Source organism: Nycticebus coucang, chromosome 18, assembly GCF_027406575.1.
Source record: "Nycticebus coucang isolate mNycCou1 chromosome 18, mNycCou1.pri, whole genome shotgun sequence".
Classification (NCBI taxonomy): Eukaryota; Metazoa; Chordata; class Mammalia; order Primates; family Lorisidae; genus Nycticebus; species Nycticebus coucang.
This window is the reverse complement of record NC_069797.1, coordinates 31,253,122-31,271,749: the sequence shown is the minus strand read 5'-3', so window position 1 is coordinate 31,271,749 and position 18,628 is coordinate 31,253,122. Positions and strand designations below refer to the sequence as shown.

The window sequence follows — 18,628 nt, the reverse complement described above, 5'->3', positions numbered from 1 at the left end:
ATTTTGATATGAGGACAATTAATGACAATTAAGGTTATGGGGGGGGAGCAGAAAGAGGGACGGAGGGAGGGGGCGGGGCCTTGGTGTGTGTCACACTTTATGGGGGCAAGACATGATTGCAAGAGACTTTACCTAACAATTGCAATCAGTGTAACCTGGCTTATTGTACCCTCAATGAATCCCCATAAATAAAAAAAAAAAAAAACATCCTTAATTCTACCATTCCGAAAGATTTCTTATTTTTATATATGATGTCCTAGATAAACACACTTAAAAATGTATATATTAAGAAAATATGAGTTCACACTGTACAAAGTGTTTTATGCTTTTTTCCAATCAAAATTTACTATCACCATACTTTTTAAAATTTAGTTTATTTTAAACAAATCAAATAATACCATATTGTCACATAAAATTACTAATACACTAATAAAACTTCAAGTTCCCTTAAACCACAAACTCAGGTGCAGTCTCTTGCAATGACTAACTATACCTATTAGTCAGATTTTTACATAAGTATGTTTATGCAGCTACAAAAATGTTTTTATAGAAGTAGCTTTATACTGTACATACTGCTCTGTATTTTGCTTTCTTTATCAATACATTTGGAAGCGCTTTATCCCATTCTTCTTAAGCACTGCATAATGTTTCAGAGCTTATTTAAACATTTACTATTAATAGATATTTAGGTTGTTTTTGGATTGGTTTTGTCTTGTTTTACATTACAAACAATGCTACAGTGATTGTCTTTACAACATTATGTTTGTATCACATCTAAGAATGTTTTTCTAGGCTAGATACCGAGAGGAACTGCTGAGTCATAAGGTACAGCCATTTAAAATTTAAATAGAAATTTCCAAATAAACAGTTTATGACAATACCTCTTTCCCCTTATCATATCAGATCTATCACATTAAATATTTTCCTAACCCAACTAGTAAAAAAATTACCTTGTTGTTTTATTTTCCCTAATTACTAATGAGCCAATTATTTTCTAGGCCATTTTTATTCCCTCTTTTATGAATTTTTCTATTAAGTATGTTTCTTATTATTTATAAGTTCTTTATATATCCTGAATACAAAGCATCTGCTATATATAAAGCAAGTATTTCCCAATTATTGCTTTTTGTCTAATGTAATTATGGAGTAATTTATTATACTAACATTTACATTTTGATAGAGTCAAAGTTAGTAATCTTCCTCTCAAGACTTTTGTGTTTTATGACTTATTTTAAAAATATCTTACAATTCTTGAGCATTTTCTTTTCCACATGAATTTTAGAATCGTCTTATCAAGTTCCAAGAGAAAACCTTTTGGGATTCAAATTGGAATTGCACTGAAGTCTACATAGAAATTAGAAGTGGGATTTTTTGCAATATTAGGTATTCCTTTTAAGGAGCATACATAGATCTCTATCTGCTAAGGATTTCTTTTATTTCTTTCATTGCTTTCATTAAAGTTTTACAGATTTCTTCTCAAAGTGCTACTAGGCACAGTAGGCATTCTAAGGGAGAGCCCTTATTATTATTAAGGATGTATTGGTTACATGATACTGAAAAATAAACAAGGAAGCATCTACTAAAAACCACTGCCTGGGCGACACCTGTGGCTTAGTGGGTAGGGTGCTGGCCCTATATACTGAGAGTGGCAGGTTTGAACACGGCCCCGGCCAAACTGCAACAAAAAATAGCCGAGCGTTGTGGCAGGCACCTGTAGTCCCAGCTGCTTGGGAGACTGAAGCAAGAAAATCACCTAAGCCCAAGAATTGGAGGTTGCTGTGAGCTGTGACGCCACAGCACTGTACCGAGAGCAATAAAGTAAGACTCTTTCTCTAAAAAAAAAATAATAATAAAATAAATAAGTAAACAAATAAAAACCACTGCCATTTTCCTAGGCCAAAACCAAATTTGGATCCTAAATTGTCCTTCAATCCTCACCCAGTCTTCCTATTCCCACCCTATACGGAAATGTCCATTTTTGAGAATTATTTATAAGCCAAGTTTATAATCAGTAATACATTAACTCACTGGATAATATATTTAAACCTTGAATAGCCTCAGGGCAAGTCCTGGTTTTTTTTTTTTGAGACAGAGTCTCACTTTGTCGCCCTTGGTACAGTCCCACAGTGTCATAACTCATAGCAACCTCAAATTCTTGGGCTCAAGCAATCCTCTTGCCTCAGCCTCCTGAGTAGCTGTGGCTATAGGGGCCCACCACAACAATTCGAGGCTGGTCTCGAACCTGTGAGCTCATGCCACCATGCCCAGCTAAATTTTTTCTTTTCTTTCGTACTTTTTTTTTTGTAAAGAGATAGGGTCTTTGTTGCCCAGGCTGCTCTCAAACTCTGAGCTCAAGTGATCCTCCTGCCCCAGCCTCTCAGTGCTGGAATTATAGGTGTGAGCCACCACTCCTAGCCTAGTCTAGACCAACTTTTAATAGGTCATCTGCAGTGCAGGTTAGGGGAAAGAAAGAAGTGTTTTCAGCTTCTTTAAATGTAATTTAATATGATGAAAACATTTCTTTCCTTTTATAAAAACTAAGATGATCATATAAAACACAGAATAGTTTTTATAGATTAGCATATAGAAAGATAATGAAAGAAATGGTGCTGACTTGACTTCACTATGGAAACTGACAGAAACACGTATGAAAAAGCTTAAAATCATGAAGCCCAGGATTAGGAAGTCTTCATGTCCCATGGGCTGGTTGGAAAGAGATTTAGAAAGAATCAGGCAAAACTGCCAAGGAAACAGAGTTGGAGTTTCATGTATGAAACTTAGTGTAATAGCATGGACAATAACTTGGAAATTGGGCAACTCTCTGGGACAAGATCCATATGAATGAATGCAAAGTAAAAACCTAGTAATTTTTACAAACCAAATATTTTTATGGTTTATATTTCTAAAGTCTTAATTACAACCTTAAACACACAGGTAGTAGAAAAAGCCACTATAAAGACCTACTATTTAAAATAATAAAAGGCATTTTGTATAAAATTTGAGTTTAGTTTTTAAAAAGAACAAATGGTGCTGAAACACCTGGATAGCTACATGTAAACAAAGTCAGGCCCTTATCTCACACCATATACAAAAATCAACTCAAAACAGATCAATAACTTAATTAAGAGAAAAACTATAAAATTCTCAAAAGAAAACATAGTAGTAAATCTTCATGATCTAAGATTTGTCGAAGGATTCTTAGATATGACATCAAAAGCATGAACAACAAAAGAAAAAACAGATAAACTGAACATCAAATAAAACTTTCATACTTCAAAAGTTATCATAAAGAAAGTAAAAAGACAACCTGCAGAATGGGAGAAAATATTTGCAAATCACATATCTGACATGAGACTTATTCCTAGAACACATAAAGAATTCTTACAACTCAATAATAAAGAAAAATAATTAAAACATACGCAAAGGATCCGATGAGATATTCAGAAAAACACACAAATGGCCAATAAGCACATGAAAAAATGTTCAACGTGATTAGCCATCAGGAAAATTCAAATTAAAATCCACCACGAAGCCCAGTACAGTGGATCATGCTTATAATCCTAACATTTTGGGAGGCTAAGGCAGGAGGATTAACTGAGCATAGTAGTTCAAGACTAGCCTGAGCAAGACCCTGTCTCTACAAAAAATAGAAAAATAGCCAGATGTGGTAGCATGGTAGCACACCAGCAGTCCCAGCTACTCGGGAGGCTGAGGTAGGAGGATGGCTTGAGCCCAGGAGTTGAAAGTTGCAATGAGCTAGACCAGGCTCAGAGCAAGTCCCTGTTTCCAAAAAAAAAAAAAAACTTCAGTGGGATAATACTTCATACCTACAAGGACAGCTCAAATAAAAAAATCACATGTAACAAGTATTAATGAGGATGTGAAATAGTCAGAACTCTCATATATGGGTGATGCCTGTGGCTCAGTGGGAAGGGTGCCAGCCCCATATGCCAAGGTCGCAAGTTCAAACCCGGCTCTGGCCAAACTGCAACAAAAAATAGCCAAGCGTTGTGGTGGGCGCCTGTAGTCCAAGTTACTTGGGAGGCTGAGGCAAGAGAATCACCTAAGCCCAGGAGTTGGAGGTTGCTGTGAGCTGTGGCGCCACAGCACTCTACCAAGGGCGATAAAGTGAGACTCTGTCTCTAAAAAAAAATAGAACTCTCATACAATGCTGGTGGCAATGTTAAGCAGCAAACTATTAGAAAGCAGACTGGCAGTTCCCACTTAAACAGAGTTAGAATATGACCTGGTAATTCTACTCCTAGGTATATACCCAAAAGAAATGAAAACATATGTCCACATATAAACTTATACATAAATGTATTCCAAAAAAAAATTTTATTTATTTATTTATTTATTTATTTTTTTGAGATAGAGTCTCACTCTGTTGCCCCAGCTAGAGTGCCATGGCATCACAACTTACAGCAACTTCAAACTCTTGGGCTCAAGAGATCTTACCTCAGCCTCCCGAGTAGCTGGGATTACAGGTACTTGCCCTAATGCTCAGCTAGTTTTTCTGTTTTTAGTTGAGATGGGGTCTTGTGTTGTTTGGGCAGATCTTGAACTCCTGAGATTAGGCAATCCACCTGCCTCAGCCTCTCAGAGTGCTAGGATTACAAGCATGAGCCACTGCACCAGCCTACATAAATATTTTTCAATTATTTGTATAAATTTATGGGGTACTAGTATAATTTTGTTACACAGCTCTTAATATAATCATCGCCCAATAACATACATTGTACTCAAGTAATTTCTCATTATTCATCCCTCTCCCACTCCCCAGTCTTCTGAATCTTCACTGTCATACTACACTCTATGTCCATGTGTACCTACTATTCAGCTCTCACTAATAAGTGAAAACATGTGGTATTTTTCTTTCTATTCCCGAGTTGTTTCACTTAACATATTGGCCTCAAGGTCTATCCATGTTGCTGCAAAAGCCTAATTTCATTCTTTTTATAGCTGAACAGTATTCCATTGTTGTATACAAATGTTTATAGCACCATTACTCATAATAGCCAAAAGGCGGAAATAACCTAAATGTCATCAGTGAATGAAAGGATAAACAAAATGTAGTACTATATCCATACAAAGAAATATTGTTTGGCCATAAAAAGGAATGAAGTGCTAACATACGCTACAGTATAGATTAACCTTGAAAAGATCATGCTACCAAAAGAAGCCAATCACAAAATACAACATACTACATGATTCCATTCATATGAAAGTCCAGAATAGAAAAATCCCTATACTGGCTGTTTATGGCTAAAGGGGAAAGAGTAGTCATAGCTAAAGGGTAGGGAGTTTCTAAGTTGATTAAAAAAATACAAAAATTAATTATGGTGGCTTGGCATGCATGGTCAATGGTTAGGGCACCAGCCACAGGCACCAGGGCTGGTGCATTCAAACCCAGCCCAGGCCAACTAAACGGCAATGACAACAACAACAAAAAAAATAGCTAGGCATTGTGGCCAGCACCTGTAGTTCCAGCTACTTGGGAGACTGACGCAAGAGAATCGCTTAAGCCCAAGATTTTGAGGTTTCTATGAGCTGGGACACCACGACACTCTACCAAGGGTGACGTTGTGAGAGTCTGTCTCAAAAAAAAAACAATTAACTATGGTGATGGGTGCCAGTTTCTGTAAATGTACCAGAAACCAGTGAATACCTTAAGTTGTGAGTTAACCAGTTAACCAGTGAATACCTACAGTTAACTGTATAGTGTTTGAATTAAATTTCAACAAAGCTGTTAACAAATAGTAAGAAGTCTGAAAAGAATTTTTTAAAAGATCATCCTATGGGGCAGTGCCCAAGGCTCAGTGGGTAGGGCACCAGCCCGGGTTCTAGCCCAACCCCAAGCCAGCTAAAATCAACAATGACAACTGCAACAACAAAAAAAATAGCCAAGTGTTTTTGCAGGTGCTTGTAGTCCCACCTACTTGGGAGGCTAAGACAAGAGAATCGCTTTAGCCCAAGTGTTGGAGATTGCTGTGAGTTGTGACGCCACAGCACTCTACCAAGGGTAACATAGTGAGACTCTATCTCCAAAAAAAAAAAAAAAAAAAAAGATCATCCTATGAAAAGCCTCTGAATATATTCATCTGATTTAGGTTCTAATCATGGATACTTTTGCTATAGTCAGTGGACGACGCAGGCTGGGTCAGACATAATCACAGTCTGTATTCCCTGCACCAGTAGTTTTTTACAAGAGTGTATACTTACCAGAATCACTTGTTAAAAACACACAGCAAGAGCTAGCTGCCATCTTGCGTCTCCGCGTGTGTGCGCTTAAACTCAGCTGGTCCACCCGAGCCCCCCTGAGCACCAACCCTAGTCCCCCGCACGGCCCCCTTTACGCTCCGACAAGATGAAACAAACTATCATGAACCAAGAGAAACTCGCCAAACTATAGGCACAAGTGCGCATTGATGGGAAAGGAACTGCTTGCAGAAAGAATAAGGTAGTTCATAGAACAGCTACAGCAGATGATAAAAAACTTCAGTTCTCCTTAATGAAGTTAGGAGTAAACAATATCTCTGGTATTGAAAAGGTGAATATGTTTACAAACCAAGGAACAGTGATCCACTTTAACAACCCTAAAGTTCAGGCATCTCTGGCAGCAAACACTTTAACCATTACAGGCCATGCTGAGACAAAGCAGCTGACAGAAATGCTACCCAGCATCTTAAACCAGCGTGGTGCAGACAGTCTGACAAGCTTGAGGAGCTGGCTGAAGCTCTGCCTAAACAATCTATGGATGGAAAAGCACCATTTGCTACTGGAGAGGATGATGATGATGAAGTTCCAAGAATGAGGCAAACTGAATTGAGTCAACTTCTGAAGACGAAACTTGAAGAAGTTACTGGGAGCTGCTATGTTATATTATGACTGCTTTTTAAAATTGTTTTTGTTTATGGATCTAATAAAATCTAGATCTCTAATATTTTTAAGCCTAAGCCCCTTGGACATTGCAGCTCTTTTCAGTTTTTACTTATACATAATTCATTCTTTGCAGCTAATTAAGCTGAAGAAGCCTGGGAATAAAGTTTGAAAGAAAAGTTAACAAAGTTCTTTGCCTAGTAAAAAAAAAAAAACACACAGCAAGAGAGATGCGGTAGGATAGAGATGTACCCCACAAATCTGTTCTGCTTAAATTCCCACGTCTGTCTAGTACATGTGGTTATCAACCACGTTTAATACAAATACTTCCAGTACTATGTTATTTAGATGAAACCCATCAGATTTACCCCACTCTTCTAAGTAAAAATACTTAACATATGTCCTAATTATGGAAAAAGAAAAAAAGCCTCCAAACTTCTGACTTATGAACAGCAGTCTAAAGATTAACTACAGAATTTCCAGACTTCTTAGTCCAGGCACGGTGGCTCATGCCTATAATCCTAGCACTTTGGGAGGCAGAGGTGGGTGGATTGCCTGAGCTCACAAGTTCAAGACCAGTCTGAGCCAGAGCAAGACCTCATCTCCAAAAATAGCCGGGCATTGGCACCTGTAGTCCCAGCTACTTGGGAGGCTGAGGCCAAGAGGATAGCTTGAGTCCAAGAGTTTGAGGTTGCTGTGAGCTATGACCCCATGGAACTCTACCAAGGGTGACAAAGTAAGACTCTGTCTCAAAAAAAAAAAAAAAGGAATTTCCAGACTTCTCATTTAACCAAAAGGGCTATCCAGCTCTAGATAAAAGAATCATAATTAGCTATGAAAAGCACAGAGCAGAACTATATCACCCACAATAAATCAAAAGGCCTCAGTACAGCCCACACCACAAACACCTGGTACTAATAAGGATATTTAATCTTGCACAACTTTGTAGTTATAATTCAGAACCTTATGTCCTGACCATCCCATTCATATTCTAGTTATACTTCATCTTTAAACTGAAGAGATTTTGTATAAACAATATATAGCTGAGGCTATCTACCACCAAGCAGCTTTTTAAAATGAGGAAAACAGCTTTTAAGAATTAAAAAAAAGAGGGCCCGGGCGACGGCAATGGTGAAGAGGCCCGGGGACCTAAACCTGCCCAACGCCGTCATCACCAGGATCATCAAGGAGGCGCTCCCGGACGGGGTCAACATCTCCAAGGAGGCCCGGAGCGCCATCTCCCGCGCCGCCAGCGTCTTCGTGCTGTATGCCACGTCCTGTGCCAACAATTTTGCAATGAAAGGGAAGCGCAAGACTTTGAATGCCAGTGATGTGCTCTCCGCCATGGAAGAGATGGAGTTCCAGCGATTCGTTACCCCGTTAAAAGCAGCTCTGGAAGCACATAGGCGGGAGCAGAAGGGCAAGAAGGAAGCTTCAGAACAAAAGGACAAAGACAAAAAAAACAGATTCAGAAGAGCAAGACAAGAGCAGGGATGAGGACAACGATGAAGATGATGAAAGGATGAAAGAAGAAGGACAAAATGAAGAGGAAGTGGACAACTGAATAGGGTGGGCGACTGTGGCACCTTGGAAGGTACCATTCTGAGACTTGCTACATGTTTCTCTGAAGGTTTTCCCTGCGGGGGCAGAGTAGTCTTAGGCAGAAGTGCCTTAGAAGATGAAAATAAAAAATGACTAGAATTGTCACCAAAACCAGCACTTCCCAAACTCAAAGCATCTGAGTAGCAGAATCCTTTTTTTTTTTTTTGTAGAGACAGAGTCTCACTGTACCACCCTCGGGTAGAGTGCCGTGGCGTCACACAGCTCACAGCAACCTCCAACTCTTGGGCTTACGCGATTCTCTTGCCTCAGCCTCCCGAGCAGCTGGGACTATAGGCGCCCGCCACAACGCCCGGCTATTTTTCTGTTGCAGTTTGGCCGAGGCTGGGTCCAAACCCGCCACCTTCGGCATATGGGGCTGGCGCCCTACTCACTGAGCCACAGGCGCTGCCCAGCAGAATCCTTTTTTATTCAGTCTGAAGGTTATGACTTTGGCAAGAGAGATTCTGAATGGCAAATTAAATTAGTTGAATCATTCTTGTTTGCTTATATGTATGGTTAGGTCATTTTTGATCCCTAGTCCCCCTGCTCCTCTCAAAAAGTAATAACTTCCATGCTGCCTGCTGTATTCCAGATCACAGAGGCAGCAAAGGCTCAGGAAAATTGGGGCTTTGATCACAGTCAGCCTATATTTGATTGTACAGTGTTTAGCAATAGTAGCTTATTAAGAGTATTCGGAACAGTAAAGCTTTAGGAGACTACTAAAAAGCTGTGGGAAAATAATGAAATCTATTCTGTTGTCTCTTCACTTGATAGTAGCATTAATTGAATTTTATTTTCTAGAGACCCACTTGGCTTATACCCTTTTATGTTGCCTATAGACATTTAACGTGCTAGAGTAATTACCCTCTGGATACATGGGCTCCTAAATCAGCAGTGTAGGCTAGAATTAGTCGAGCAAGCGTGCTAATGTCTTACTGTTACAAAAAAGATGGTTTAGTCTTAGGTGTACCTCACTGCCTGCTAAGTACAATTTATTCACGCCTCCTGGAAGGTATAAAATGCCAGGCTTTTCTTATATTCCATCTCTCAGATTTGTGTGTGTGGCTTTTCATTTTTCAATTTATGAATTCCAAACTTTATTTCCTCTAGGCACAACTTTTTCCCCTCTGTGCTTCTTGCTTCCTGTCTCTCTTCTGCCTCTGGGTTCCCCGTCCCCACTTTCTTTCCTTTTTCACATCTTCTGTCAGTATAGGAATTTGGACCTGCTTAATGTTTCAGAGTCCAAGTTCCTCTGATTCCTTTAATCTTTTAAAAATGATTTTATGAAAACCCTCTAAATTACTTAAGGGAAATCTGATGGTGCTCAGGAATCTATTCCCCACCCACCTGCACCCCCAATCCAAACCCTTTAACTGCTTCTAAAGCATCTTTGTTGGCCTTCCTTAGCCTTTTTCTTTACATTCAGTACTCCAAGCACTTTTTGTTTGTCTCTTGAGTGGTTGGGGTTTGACAGGTAGTGAAGTGTAGTTTGACACTGTTAACTTGTTAAATAAATACAATGAAAAGATTTTTGATGAATGAGTGAAAATTTTTGAGAAGATTAATAATGCTTTGTGCAAATAAAGGACATTTTTGTTAAAAAAAAAAAAGAATTAAAAAAAGAGAAAAATGAAGTAACAGTAGACATTTTCTAATAGTAAATACATACAAATTTTAAAAATCTGGAAGCTACCAAAGCAACCTCCCACACCACTTCACCTAAAAAAGGGATCTAAGAACAAAAAAGATATGGCCCAAAACTTATGGACTCCTTCCCTTGGGAGATGGAGACCTTCAGTTTATTTATTCTTCATTCCTGAAAAGGTTGGTTTTCTGGTTTTTAGTTAGAAGCAGATATGAAGCAGCAAATTGGTAAAAATAAAGAGCTGCTAGAGGAAGCACAGCTAACCCTGTGACAATGAGGAGAAAGATTCAGTAAAGCAGGAAATACAAACACAAACACAAAACACAACAATCCTACTTGGAAAATAAGTTCCCAAGAGCTCAGTGTAATTACTTGCCCCCTCCAAAACTAATCTCTCATCTGTCCTCTGGAACTTCTATTTCCCCAGAATCTTGCTCCATGAATCATCCTCTCTTCTCTACTCTATTTTGACCCTTTTCTTTCTTAAAAAACCCCTTCCCCTTAGCATAAAAACATTCTCAAGTTTCTTCCAAATAACCCCAAAGAGCCCTTCCCTATCCTCAATTCTCCTCTAGCTACTTTCTTCTCTTTCTCTCTGAGGCAAGGCTTTAAGAAGAATAGTCTCTATTTGCTACCTCCCTCTCCTCCCCACTCAATGGTCTTCTGACCAGCTACTCTACAAAGCAGAGCTCACTCAAGTCACTAGTGCCCTCCTAATTGCCAAAGTCCATGGACTTGCTACTCTTTCTTCTGTTGACCTCCTCAATACTTAAACGCTCTTTGCTTAGGACAGGGGTAACAAGCCCATGGCCATTGGACTGTATGCAGCCCAAGATGGCTATCAACGTGCCCCGACACAAAATCATAAACTTAAAACACTGAGATTTTTTTTTTTTTTTTTTTTTTGTAGAGACAGAGTCTCGCTTTACCGCCTTCAGTAGAGTGCCATGATGTCACAGGACTCACAGCAGCTACCTCCAGCTCTTGGGCTTCCGCGATTCTCCTGCCTCAGCCTCCCGACCAGCTGGGATTACAGGCACCCGCCACAACACCTGGCTATTTTTTGGTTGCAGTTCAGCCGGGGCTGGGTTTGAACCCCCCACCCTCGGTATATGGGGCCAGCACCCTACTCACTGAGCCACAGGCGCCACCCAAAACACTGAGATTTTTAAATGTTTTTTTGGTGGAACTCAAATGCTCAGAGTGTGAACTTTATAGATAACATTGTGTCAAAATGTTATATAAAATAAACATACATACACTCTCACTATTTATACACATGTGTGGCTTCAGTTTTACAGCACTGTGCAGTTTCCAGTGTTATCTTCCAAGCATAGTCAACTAACACCATAAGATGTTAACAGGTGCTCAGGGTGACTTGGTGCCCCAGCAATTATCAATATTTCAACCTACTATTGCATTGTTAGGCATTTAATGCTCTTTACAGATCAGGTAAACATTCTTATTTGATAATATTAAGGGTACTTCCACATCTCAACAGCGCCTCAGTCAGCACCCACCATGCTTTACAATCAGCACTCTGCCTCACACTGCACATCAGCAGCCAAGGTATGGAAGGGCCCAAACCTTCCTTTCTGTTTGCCTATAAATTAATTGTCATAATAAAAGTAAATATAGTCCCTTATCTATTACTGTTTTTTAATTCCAGCATGGCTTCTACAATGTCTCAAACAAAAACATAACCCAGAAAAAGAACTATTACAGATAAAGGAAAATTGTTCAATGAAAAGTAGACAAGTGGGCGGCACCTGTGGCTCAGTCGGTGGGGCGCCGGCCCCATATACCGAGGGTGGCGGGTTCAGACCCGGCCCCGGCCAAACTGCAACCAAAAAAATAGCCGGGCATTGTGGCGGGCGCCTGTAGTCCCAGCTACTCGGGAGGCTGAGGCAAGAGAATCGCTTAAGCCCAGGAGTTGGAGGTTGCTGTGAGCTGTGTGAGGCCACGGCACTCTACTGAGGGCCATAAAGTGAGACTCTGTCTCTACAAAAAAAAAAAAAAGAAAAGTAGACAAGTGACTACTTTTTTGTTTAGGCAAATAGTAAGTTAATTTGGTTAATTTGTAGGGAATTTGGGCAAGTTTTCAAAGACTATAATTTGAAAAGGCAGTATATGCAAAAACATGCTACCAAATGCAATCTATATATAAGAAGGATTGTCATAAGGACAAAATAGCAGAACTGAAATAAAGTCTATCTTCTCAAAATAAACCTTTTTAAAAGTTACAACTCACAGGGATGCTAAGACTGCTGCTTGGACCTTCGCTGACCATGCTGTCCCCAGTGCCATCTCTCTGAAGAACTCAGCCCTCCTAGGTCCAGGGGTGTTGCAGGCACTGGTTCAGAAGCCTTTTTGATGCCCATAGGAATAACATTGCTATGGCCTTGGAGCTTACTTACCAGGAACTGCTATATAGAATATATAAGGTGATAAAGAAAAGCCTGGAGTACACATCTCTGTGCAGAGTATGATACAAGGAAAGGAACAAGAACACATGATAAACTGGGTGGAGAAGCACGTGAGCATCTCTGCACAGCAGGAGGAGGAGACAATTGCCAAGCGCACTGCAGATTTAAGCTGCTGGCAAAGAAAGCTAAAGTATAGCCAGTTCGGTAAATGTGTCTTTCCCAATCAAGACAACTAGAAACAGTTAATTAAAGGACACTAGTCAGTATGACAAAATCTTTCCATATTTCTGTCTATGCTGAAGTTACAGTTTACCTTTCCTAAAAATAAAAAGTTTGAGCTTTCATATAGTGAAAACTATATTCTTTCATATAGTGAAAGAACTAAGTCTATTGGCCTGTCAGATGTTTCTCACCCTTCCTATTCTGTATTTTGAATGGTTAAATGATTACTTTTGAATAAGAGGTTTGCTTTTTGTTAAAATGTGCTGCCTAAACAATTTAAATTTATAATTAATTCCACCATCTTGAGATAAAATGACAATTGGAACATGAAAAAAGTTACAACTCAGACTGATTCCTTGCAAAAACTAATAGTAGCATATTTAATAGCAAAAAAATCAAAACCATTTACTGATAGTGAGTTTATTAAGGAATGTATAGAAAGTACAGCAGATATAATTTGCTCTGAAAAAAGGGGGTATTTCTAAAATCAGTTTGTCTCACCAGACTATAGCTGGATGTATTGGAGAAATTGGAAAATCTATCAAAAGAAGTTTGGAGAGTCAAGATGATAATTCTTTTTTTGACTAGGTTTTTCTTTTATTTTTTATTTATTTATTTTTATATTTTGAGACAGAGTCTTACTATGTCACCCTAGGTAGAGTGCCATGGCATCACAGCTCACAGCAACCTCAAACTCTTGGGCTTAAGTGATTCTCTTGCCTCAGCCTCCGAAGGAGCTGGGACTATAGGCACCTGCCACAACGCCTGGCTATTTTTCTGTTGCATTTGTCATTGTTGCTTAGCTGGCCTGAGCTGGGTTCAAACCCTCCAGTCTCAGTGTATATAGCCAGTGCCATAACCACCATGCTATGGGCACTGAGCAAGCTCATACTTTTTAATTTTATGCTTTGGTGATGGGTGACAGCACTAATGCTAAAAATACGGCTCAATTTACCATTTTTATTAGAGGCATCAATTGTGAATATAATGTGACTGAATGAATAAATGACTTATTTAGTGTCCTTAAAAGACACAACTAAGCTCAGCACTTGTAGCACAGTGATTACGGTGCCAGACACATGCACCGAGGCTGGTGGTTTCGAGCCTGGCCCGGGCCAGCTAAACAACAATGACAACTGCAATCCAAAAACAACTGGGGTATTGTGGCGGGCTTCTAGGGAGGCTGAGGCAAGAGAATCACTTAAGCCCAAGAGTCTGAGGTTGCTATGAGCTGTGATGCCATGGTACTCTACCAAGGGTGACATAGTGTGACTCTGTCTCAAAAAAAGAAAAAAACAAAAGAAGATGCTGAATTTTGTCAACTGCCTTTTCTGTATCTATTGAGAGGATCATGTGAGCTATGTTTTTACTTCTGTTTGTGTGGTAATTTGTATACTTCAAACCAGCCATGCATCCCTGTGATGAAGTCTACCTCGTTGCAATAAACTATTTTTTTTATGTATAGCTGAATTCTGTTTGCTAAGATTTTGTTGAGTATTTTTCTGTCAATGTTCACTAATGATATTGGTCTGTAGTTGTTGTTTTTTTTAATTGGGTCCTTTCTTGGTTTTGGTATCACAGTGATATTTGCTTTATAAAAGGGGTTGGACAGAGTTCCTTCCTTCCTGATAGGTACAAGCTCTTCTTTGAAGGTTTGGTAAATTCTGGTATGAAACTGGTCTGGGACAACAAAGTAGAAGCTTTTTATTGTTGTTTCAATTTTGGCACTGGTTTGTTCAAGAGTTCTGTTTCTTCCTGGTTGAGTCTACATAGATAGTGTGATTCCAGGAATTTATTCATTTCCTTTGCATTTTCAAATTTCTGGGCATAGAGAATATTGTAGTATTCAATGATGATATTTTTTATTTCTGTGGTGTCTATTGTTATTTCCCCTTTTTTGTTTCTGATTAACCTTATTAGAGATCTTACTTTTCTGAGTCTGGTTAATCTGGCCAAGAGTTTGTCAATATTTTTTTCTTTTCTCTTCTTTTTCTTTTTTGAGACAGAATCTCACTTTGTCACCCTCAGTAGAATGCCATGGCATCATAGCTCACAGCAACCTCAAACTCTTGGGCTCAAGTGATCCTCTTGCCTCAGCTTCCCGTGTAGCTGGGACTACAGGCGCCCACCACAACACCCGGCTATTTATAGAGACAGGGTCTCACTCTTGCTCAGGCTGATCTCCAACTCCTGAGCTCAGGCAATCCACCTGCCTTGGCCTCCCAAAGTGCTAGGAGTACAGGCATGAGCCACTGCGTCTGGCATGTTTTTAAAGAACCAACTTTTTGCTTCGTTAATCTTCTGAATTGTTCCTTTGTTCTTGATTTCATTTACTTCTGATCTGATTTTGGTTATTTCTTTTCTTCTGCCAGGTTTAGAATTGGACTGCTTATCCTTTTCCAGTTCCTTAAGACAATTTATCAAGTTGTTGATTTGTGTTCTTTCTGATTTGTGGATGTGGGCATTTAATGGAATAAATTTCCCTCTTACAATTGCTTTTGCAATATTCCATTGGTTTTTATAGCTTATGGCCTCACTGTCCTTTTTGTTAAGGAATCTAATGATTTCCTTCTTTATCTCCTCCTTGATCCAGCTATCATTCAGCAATAAGTTGTTTAGTTTCCATGACTTTGTGTGGGGATGAGTGTTTCTGTTGGAACTGATTTCTACTTTTACTACTCCATTGTGGTCTGTAAAGATACATAGTTATGATTTCAATTTTTTAAGGGAGCAACTATTTTTAAGAATGAAGCACATTGGCTCAGCACCTATAGCACAGCAGCTAGGGCGCCAGCTACATACACCAGAGCTGGCAGGTTCGAATCCAGCCCCCAGCCTGCCAAACAACAATGACAACTACAACCAAAAAATAGCCGGGCATTGTGGCAGGCGCCTGTAGTCCCAGCTACTTGGGAGGCTGAGGCAAGAGAATTGTTTAAACCCAATGAGCTTGTTGTGAGCTGTGACGCCACAGCACTTTTCCTGGGGCGACAGCTTGAGACTCTTGTCTCCAAAAAAAAAAAAAAAAAAAGAAGAAGAAGAAGAAGAAAGCACATTAAGAGTAAAATTAGAACCAAAATATCTGGTAAGTACCTTGAGAACTCAATGAGAATTCCAAATACTTCTATCAAACCAGACACTGATGCATTAGTTTTTCAAATGTCAAATATCCCTCTAGTTTTATGTTGCCCACCTTTATGATAAAAAACTTTTTTAAACCCCATTTTATTACTTAGATAGGTACATTTATTTTATCAGTGATCACAAACTTGGGACCCTCCTGATAACTTTAAAAGACTTTCTGAACAGGCTGCTGCAAAATTAGGATTATTACGTGAGGACTTTTTTGCTTATTAGTGGTGGCAGGTATCATGAACATTATGCATGGACTTTATTTACTTTTTGCTCACCAGCTTTTGTTAGTATTTGTATATTTATTTATTTGTTTGTTTGTTTATTTGAGACAGAATCTCACTTTGTCACCCTCGGTACAGTGATGTGGTATCTAGCTCACAGCAACCTCAAACTCCTAGTCTCAAGCGATTCTCTTGCCTCAGCCTCCCAAAGAGTTGGGACTTCATACAGGCAACCGCCATAATGCCGAGCTATTTTTCCGGATGAGGTTTCGCTCTGGCTCAGACTGGTCTCGAACCATATTTTATTTTTTGAGACAGTGTCTCACTTTATCATCCTTGGTAGAAGGCCATGGTGTCATAGTTCACAGCAACCTTCAACTTTTGGGCTCAAACAATTCTTTTGCCTCAGCCTTCCAAGTAGCTGGGACTACAGAAGCCTGTCACAACATCCAGCTATTTTTACAAATGGGGTGTCCCTCTTGCTCAGGCTGGTCACAAACCTGTAAGCTTAGGCCAATCCACACCCAATCCACACCCACTTCCGCTCCTAGAATGCTAGGACTACAGGCATGAACCACTGTGCCCAGCCTTCTGTTTGTGTATTTAATGTGTGGCCCAAGACTATACTTCTTCCAATGTGGCCCAGAGAAGCTAAAAGGTTGGACACCCCTAGCTTAGCATTTTGATGTCATACTCACCTAGATTTATCCTAACTAGAGTCTCCAGTCCTAAGGATATCAATGCTATTTATCCAAAAGAGGGGAAATGCTGTGGTCTGAATAATTCCCCCACTAATATGTTGGAACTTAATCCCCAATGTGATAGTGTTAAGAGTTGAGACCAGGGCAGCCCCTGTGGCTCAAAGGAGTAGGGCCCAGCCCCATAGACCAGAGGTGGCAGGTTCAAACCTGGCCCCAGCCAAAAACTGCAAAAAACAAAAGTTGAGACCAGCTGGGCACAGTGTTCATGCCCACAATCTCAGCACTTTGAGAAGCCAAAGTGGGAAGATCACTTGAGGCCATGAGTTCAAGACCAGCCTGGGCAACATAGCAAAATCCCCATCTCTATAAAAAATAAAAAATTAGTCCCAGCTACTCAGGAGGCTGAGCCAGGAGGATCACTTGAGCCGAGGAATTAGAGGTTGCAGTGAACTGTGATCATGCCACTGTACGTCAGCCTAAGCAACAAGAGTATGACTGTCTCAAAACAATACAAAATAAAAAGAGGTACAGCCTTTAGGAAATAATTAAGTCATAAGAAAGAGCACTCAAGAATTGGATTAATGACCTTATAAAAGAAGTTCCAGAGACTGTTCACCCCTTTTACCACTCCTTTTGCTACGTACAGATGAAGCAAGAAGGCCCTCACCAGATGCCAAATCTGCTGGCACCTGGGACTTTCTAGCTTCTAGTACTATAAGAAATAAATTCCTGCTCTTTATAAATTCCCTATTCTGTGGTATTTGGTATAGTAAAAAGAATAGGACTAAGAGAAGGGATCATGATCAAATACCCTGTTTCCCCAAAAATAAGACAGTGTCTTATATTAAGGTTTGCTCCCAAAGATGCGCTAGGTCTTATTTTCAGGGGACATCTTATCTTTCCTGTAAGTAGGTCTTGTTTTCGGAGGATGTCTTATTTTCGGAGAAACAGGGTAGGTTTCTTTACTACAGGATCTCTCAGAGTTTTAATATACTGATATTTCTGACTTTAAAACATGGCATTCTACGGTGTTTTGCAAAATCACTTGGCAATAGAACAATTCCTTTTAAAGCAAATGAGCTGGAGAACACATTTTGATTAACATCACTCTTGATAGTCTTCTTTAGTCTTATTTTGTAGGCTTTCTCCCCATTAGCCTCTCAACTGTCCAGTTCCCCAAAAGTTCATCTTTAGTCCTCTCTTACCTCACACTTTAGTCACCCTTTACTTCTCCACTTGTTCACCCTATACTTTCTCCATGGATGATAGCATTCATATGCTGAAGACATTAGCACAGCCTTAAGAGTCAATAAGTGGGGCGGCGCCTGTGGCTCACTGAGTAGGGCGCCGGCCCCATATGCCGAGGGTGGCGGGTTCAAACCCAGCCCCGGCCAAACTGCAACAAAAAAATAGCCGGGCGTTGTGGCGGGCGCCTGTAGTCCCAGCTACTCGGGAGGCTGAGGCATGAGAATCGCCTAAGCCCAGGAGTTGGAGGTTGCTGTGAGCCGTGTGACGCCACGGCACTCTACCGAGGGCGATAAAGTGAAACTCTGTCTCTACAAAAAAAAAAAAAAAGAGTCAATAAGTGACTCTGCCACTTACTAATTATGTAACCTTAGAATAATAATTACTCATAAGGACTAAATGACATGATACATGTAAAGTGTTTATGACAGCTCCTGAAACATTTAAGAAAAATCTTAATAAAAGATCACTATCATTTTCTCTGTCTCCAGCCTAAATCTCCTTGCTGAGCAGCAGATGTGTCTCTCCAATCTGGGACCTTCCCTTGTTTCA

The 18,628-nt window shown here is 39.8% G+C and overlaps 1 protein-coding gene and 1 pseudogene across 6 annotated transcripts in view; one reads left to right on the top strand and one right to left on the bottom strand.

Moving 5' to 3' along the window:
* Positions 1 to 18,628, bottom strand: part of SSH2 (slingshot protein phosphatase 2) — a 294,781-nt gene that overhangs the window by 244,580 nt on the left and 31,573 nt on the right. The gene's annotated exons all lie outside the window — the stretch shown is intronic.
* LOC128571217 (DNA polymerase epsilon subunit 3-like) lies at positions 7,692 to 8,633 on the top strand (annotated as a pseudogene). The gene has a single exon (XR_008375704.1). The product of XR_008375704.1 is annotated as a DNA polymerase epsilon subunit 3-like (transcript).